Below are 7,051 nucleotides of genomic sequence, written 5' to 3'. Positions count from 1 at the left end.
ACCCTAAAAGCTTCCTCCACTAAAGTACTTGATCCTGACTTCTGTTGCGCGAAGGCCCTTTCCAGGTATCTGACAGCAGAAAGTTGGGAGTCAACCGCATTTACACTGCCCAAGGGGTGTGAGAGAGTCTTAGGGCTGTTTCCAAATAAACTGCTAATGTGGCACAATGGACTTGCCGTAGCTGCGGCGCTTCAGTGAAGAGGCTGCCAATGCCAATGGCAGGAGTTCTCCCATTGGTGTAGGTAAGACACCTTCACAAGAGGCACTCGCTAGGTTGACAGGAGAATTCTCCCGTTGACCTGGCAACGTCTACACCAGGGGTCAGGTCAGTTTAACTGCGTGGGTCAGGGGTGTGGAGTTTTCACACCCCGGAGCGATAGTGATACTGCCCTAATTTACTAGTGTAGAGCAGGCCTTCGTGTAACTGGGAATTCAGACCATCCCCAAGACGTGTGTTCCAGATAGACAGGCTCTTTGTGAACCTGTCCTGCAAAGCTGCTCTCATCGCTAGACCCCACTCCCTGACCAGAGCTGGGGTTAGAACCCAAGAGTCCTAGCTCCCAGCCGCCGCGCTCCAACCACTGCCCTCCCAGAGTTGAGGATAGGAGCCAGGAATCCTGATTCCCATCCCCCTCTGCTGTAACCCACCAGATCTCACTCCTCTCCCGGAACGGGGGATAGAACTCAGGAGTCCTGGCTCCCAGCCTCCCCTGCTCAAAGCTACTAGGCCCCACCCCATTTCTTCCCTTCCCTTCGCCCCCCCTCCCTGAGCCAGGAATAAAACCCAGGAGTCCTGGGTCCCCACCTTCTGCCTGCAGTATTCATTCAAAATTAACCCCTGGCCCTGCCGCGTCTGTTCCAGGTGGACGGAGTCTTTGTGGCCCTGCCTTTCTACCATGAGGAGAAGCTACAGGCTTACGTCAGCGGAGCCCAAGTCCTCATCAAGACCGCCTTCGCGCTGAGGGTGACCTTCGACGGGAGCCTGGTCCGGGTCACTGTGCCCAACACCTACGCCAACGCCCTCTGCGGCCTGTGCGGTGACAACAACCAAACTGCCAGTGACGACCTGACCATGAGAGACGGGAGACGGGCAGCCAACGCCGTCCAGTTCGCAGAGAGCTGGAAGGTGGGGGAGGTCCCGGGCTGCTCAGACAGCTGCACCGGGAAGTGCCTGGTCTGCAGTGAGGCTCAGAGAGAACCCTACAAGGGAGATCGGTACTGCGGGGTCATCACCAGAGGGGACGGACCGTTCAGAGAGTGCCACGGAGTCATCGACCCAGCCCCTTTCTTCGACGACTGCGTCTTTGACACCTGCCAGTACAAGGGTCTCCGGGATGCTCTCTGCAGTGCCATCAGCGCCTACGTGATGGCCTGCCAGGCCAGGGGCATCCGGATGGGGCAGTGGAGATCAGCCTCATTCTGCAGTGAGTGTCGCCTACTAGAATCTGCTTTAAGGACTGGCTAGTCTCCATGTGCAGCACCCTCTGCAGGGGGCTCAGAAGGGCTCAGCCATGTGTCTCTGGCCTTACACACCTATCAGCTTGCAGTAGTGTTGCCAACCGTAAAGGTCACCTACTCAGCTTTGCTTTATCTTTGTGCTATAGCAATGTAATCCTGTCTCCTTGCTGGCACCTGTCTCCCAGGGGTTGGAAATACTTTGCCAACACTAGAATCATAGAATCATAGAATATCAGGGTTGGAAGGGACCTCAGGAGGTCATCTAGTCCAACCCACTAGTCGTCCTTCCCGTCAGGGTGCAGGAAAACGGACACCGAAAGAACTAAAGCAAGTAACTCAGAGTCACCCGAGAAGCCAGTGGCAGAAGCCAGTTATCCTGACTCCCAGTCCTCCATCACTAAACATTACACAGCAGCCCACTCCAGAATTTGGGACTCACCTTGCAACACGTCCCCTTGTCTGCAGCTCTTACCACTAGACCAAACGCCCCTCCAAGAGTCAGAAAGAAAACCCCAGAGTCCTGACTCCTTCCCAGCCCTTCTGGGACTAAGCTACTAGATCCTCATCCCTTCCCAGAGCTGGCAATAGAACCCAGAAAACCTGATTGCAAGCCCTCCAGCTCTGATTTGCTAGATCCCTTTGACTGCTCACAGCAAGGAATAGAACCCAGGAGCCCTGAGTGCTAATCTCCCCTGCTTTTAACCGCTAGACACCACTGTCCCCCAAGAGCCAATGACAGAGCTTAGCAGTCCTGGCTCCCAGCCCTCCCTGCTCTAAGCCAGGGAACCCCACTTCCCGCCCTGAGCCATGACTAGAACCCAGGAGTTTTGGCTCCCAGTTCCCGCCAACAACACGATTGTAAGTGATACCTGCACATTTTCTTCTGGTGGTGCATTCATTTAAGAAGCTTTCTCTCACGGCCATCTGCACGTTCCCTCTGCCCCTCTCCTACAGGTCCCACCTGCCCCAGTAACTTCCACTACGAGCTCTGTGGGAGCGGCTGCCCTGCCACCTGCCACGGGCTCTCGGCGCCGGACGGCTGCGATGCCCCCTGTGCCGAAGGGTGTTTCTGCGACGCCGGGTTCCTCCTGAGCGGAGACCGGTGCGTCCCCGTCGCGCAGTGCGGCTGTGTGCACCAGGGCAGGTACTACAGGAAGGGAGAGGAGTTCTACTCCAGCGCCTCCTGCCGGGAGCGGTGCCAGTGCCAAGACAACGGGGTCGTCCAGTGTCGGGAGGCCTCCTGTGGAGCCAACGAGCAGTGCAAGGTGGCGGATGGCGTCCGGAAATGCCACCCTGTCGGATCTGCAACGTGTTCTGCTGCCGGAGACCCCCACTACCTCTCCTTCGACGGAGTTGCCTTTGATTTCCAAGGCACCTGCACCTACATCCTGGCCAAGACCTGCGCTGACGCCAGGAACCTGACATCCTTCTCCGTGAAGGTGGAGAACAAGCCCTGGGGCAATGGCAAGGTGTCTGTCACCAAGCTGGTGTCCGTGGAGGTCTACGGGCTCACGCTTACCCTGCTGCAGAACAGGAAGGGGCTCGTCATGGTAAGTCCTGCTCAAGATGTTCCTGCAATGGGGCAGCCCCACTGATGTGGCAATGCAAGGGGCACTTGTCTCCTGGGTCACTCATTAGGAGCGCACAGGCAGGAGGGGTCAGACATTCAGGTTCTGATCCTGACCTTACTGGCACCAGTGCCAGTCTAGAGGCATCCCACTGAAGAAAGCAGAATCGCTCTGGATTTTCTCTGGGACAAGTGAGATCATAATCCAGCCCTCAGCATATTACGCTCAGTGGATGATTGCAGAGTAAGCCCAGGGATCTGAGATCAGAAATGGCCATAATTTCATTGAGTTCAGTGGAGTCACAACAGATTTGCCCAGGTGTCATTGAGACCCTATCTTGTGCCCATAGCCCACCCCAACAACATCCACTGCCCCGGTTCACAGGGAATACTCTGTGTCTTCCAGGTGGACGGGGTGTCCCACAACCTGCCTGTGGTCGTGGCCGATGGGCAGCTCCGAGCGTATCAGCACGGCGGGAACGTCCTTGTGCAAACTGACTTCGGCCTCACCGTGAGCTACGACCTGGTTTACCACGCCAGAGTCACCGTCCCAGGGAACTACCAGGGCCAGACGTGCGGCCTGTGCGGGAACAACAACGGGCGTCGGGACGACGAGTTCCTGCTCCCCGACGGCAGCGCGGCCCCTAACGTGGCAGCCTTTGGTTCCGCCTGGAAAGTCCCGATCCCGGGGGTGGCCTGTGACGACGGATGCGCCGGGAACAGCTGCCCGGTCTGCAAGGAGAAGAAGAAGGAGTTCTTCAAACAGCGCAACTACTGCGGGCTGCTCACGGCCCCCGACGGCCCCTTCGCCTCCTGCCACGGCATGGTCAGCCCCAGCGTGTATTTCAACAACTGCCTGTATGATGTGTGCTTGGGCAACGGGGACTCCCAGGTCCTGTGCCAGAGCATCCACAGCTACGTGACGGCCTGCCAAGAGGCCGGGGCCCCTATCCAGCCCTGGAGGAGCGCCTCCTTCTGCCGTAAGTGCCGCGATGCTGGTGTAGCAGAAGGGCCTATCCCACTCGCTCCCCTCCCGCTGGGGGGCGGGGAGAGCGATTCTAGGTATCTCATTCCAGGCCTCAGGGCTTCTTGAGAGACTCCTTTGGGTGGGAACCAACAAGGTCATATTCCCTTATAAAGGTGACCTGGTCCTCTCGTCCCCGTCAGATTCTCCTCTCCTTCATGTCTGTCCCTCTGAGCCTGAGGTGGGCAAACTACAACCCGTGGGCCACACCCGGCCCACTGGACCCTCCTGCCCGGCCCCTGAGCTCCTGGCCCGGGAGGCTTGCCCGGCGCCATGCTCTGGGAGGCAGGGCGGTGAGCTCCTGGGGCAGCGTAGCTGCGGAGCCCGGCCTGACCCGGTCTCTGTGCTGCGCTGTGTGTGGCTGGCTCCAGCCGGGCTGCGCTGTGTGCGGCAGTAGCACCGGCAGCCAGGCAGCGTGGTAAGGGGGCAGGGAGCCGGGGGGTTGGATAGTGGGAGGGGAGTTTGAGGTGGTGGTCGGGGGTCGCAGTGTGGATAGGGGTCGGGGCGGTCAGAAGGCGGGGAACAGGGGGGTTGAATGGGTGCAGGGGTCTCTGGGGGAGGAAGTCATGAAGGAGAGGGGGTTGGATGGGGCGGCAGGAGTCAGTCAGGGACGGGGGATCTGGGGACAGTCAGGGGACAGGAAGAAGGGGTGGTTGGATGGGGCAGGAGTCCAGGGTGGGAGGGGGCTGTCAGGGGACCAGAAGCAGGGGGGCGTGGAGAGCGGGTGGCGGCCGGGCCACGTCCCCCTCCCCTAACCAGCCCTCCATACAATTTCCAAAATCCGATGCCGCTCTCAGGCCAAAAAGTTTGCCCGCCCCTGCTCTAAGTTGTGGGCTGAGATCTCTCCAGCCATCAGTTGCTTCTTTTTCTGCCTTAGCTCTGCGCTGCCCGGCCAACAGTCACTACGAGGTGTGCGCCGACCTCTGCACCACCACCTGTGCCAGGATCACCGACGCCAGGAAGTGCCCAGACACCTGCGCCGAAGGCTGCCAGTGTGACGATGGCTTCCTCTTCGACGGCCTGGGCTGCGTGGCTCTGCAGAGCTGTGGGTGCTTCAAGAAGGGGATATATTACCAGGTACCGCCCCCTGCTGGGGTGTTAACTCCTATCCAGTCACGTCCTTCACGCCCTGCTCTCATCAGCCATGTTGGATCAGACCATTGTCGGTTGCCAATGGCAATGCATGAATCTCTGTTGAAAGGCACTAATGGCACAATCCTGGTTCCATGAACCGTGTCTCTGGCAGGGTGGTGGAGTCTAGTGGTTAGAGCAGGGAGCTGGAAGTCAGGACTCCTCGGTTCTCTCCCCAGCTCCGGGAAGGCAGTCGTGCCAAGTGGAGTAGAGCGGCTGCGGACTGGGAGATAAGACACTCGGTTCTAGTCCCAGATATGGCCTCCCTGTAAATGAACATCTCCGCACTGAAAAACTACCTTTCCCCGGGCTACATTGTGTTCTTTTCCCTTTTTTCAAACAGCCTAATGAGACGGTTCTGACTAACAAGTGCCAGCAAAGCTGCACCTGCACTCCTGCCCAAGGGGTGACCTGCGAAGCCCACAGCTGCACCAGGGATGAAACCTGTCAGATCAGAGATGGAGTCATGCAATGCATTAAGAGAGGTGAAAGAGAGTGCAAGAGTTAAACAAGAAGAGAGGTGGACGTAGAGATAGAGAGTCCTTAGAGCAGACTCAGTGGAGTCAGGACAGCTGAGGAGCTGGCGCAGAGTAGAGTTTCCATCCTTAGATCTAGGAAGCGAGTGGGGACTAGTGGTTAGAGCAGGGGGGTTTGTGAGTCTGGACTCCTGGGTTCTATTCACAGCTCTGGGAGGGGTGGGGGTAGGTTACATGGTGGGTTCTCTGGGTTGGAGCCAATGGGCTGGGAGGCAGGCTATGTCAAATCAAGTCATTGATTCTCTCCTGGGCTTTGGACCAGGCACTTGACTGTCAAGAGGTAAAGAAAAGTATCCTCTGGGCCTGCCGCTTTGGTCAAAGGTTGAGGTCCTTACTTGACCTATTTACTTAATCCCTACTCAGGCAGAGCTTTTACAGGAAACCATCTCCCGTTGACTGCTCTCTGGTTGGCCTCTCTTCCGAATGGCTTTGGGTGGGTAACTGGGCCTGTGCTGAACCGAGCTCCCCTGCCCCCCTAGCCCTCACTCTCATGGATTGCTGGGATTTCTCTCCTTTCAGATCCCTGCAAAGTCCTGACATGTCGGGCCAAGGAGACGTGCAAGGTCCAGAACGGCCGTGCGATGTGCGTTCCCAACTTCATTGGAACCTGCTGGGGCTGGGGGGACCCGCACTATCACACCTTCGACGGGCTGAACTTCAACTTCCAGGGCACCTGCACCTACACCCTGGCCAAGTACTGCGGGAGCGACAACACCCTGGTGCCCTTCACCATCGATGAGAAGAACGACAACAGGGGAGGCAACCAGGCTGTCTCCTACGTGCGCCTGACCAACATCTACGTCTATGGCTACAACATCTCCATCTACAAGAAGGAAGTTGGGAAAATCAGAGTGAGTACAAAAGTGCAAAAATGATTGGAGAGCTTACATTTGGAATAAAAATATCTCCCTATGGGTACATCCATACCCATACACATCTACCTATCCATCCATCCATCCATCCGCATACCCATCTGTCTATATCTCTGTCTATCCTTCCCCATACATATGCATCCATCTTACCATCTAGGCCAAGACAAATCTGTCAATCCATCGGTCAGGATACACATCTATCCGTCCCTCTGTTTGTCCCCATATAGATCTCTCTTTCTCTCCACCCAGCCCATACACATCAATCCGTTTCTCAATCTATCACCATACACATCTGCTTTTTCTCCATCGATCTATCCAACCATCCCCATACACATCTATCGATCTCTCTGTGCTGGTTGAAGACCAATTTTCTTTCGGAAAATGTCAACATCTCTTTTCTTCCATTCATACAAATGGGCCAGTACTTTTGTTTGTTTCGTTGTCAAGAATTTCTGCTGAATCA

Source organism: Lepidochelys olivacea (assembly GCF_965140295.1).
Source record: "Lepidochelys olivacea isolate rLepOli2 genome assembly, chromosome: 24".
In the NCBI taxonomy this organism is placed as follows: domain Eukaryota; kingdom Metazoa; phylum Chordata; order Testudines; family Cheloniidae; genus Lepidochelys; species Lepidochelys olivacea.
This window is presented reverse-complemented; position numbering follows the sequence as displayed.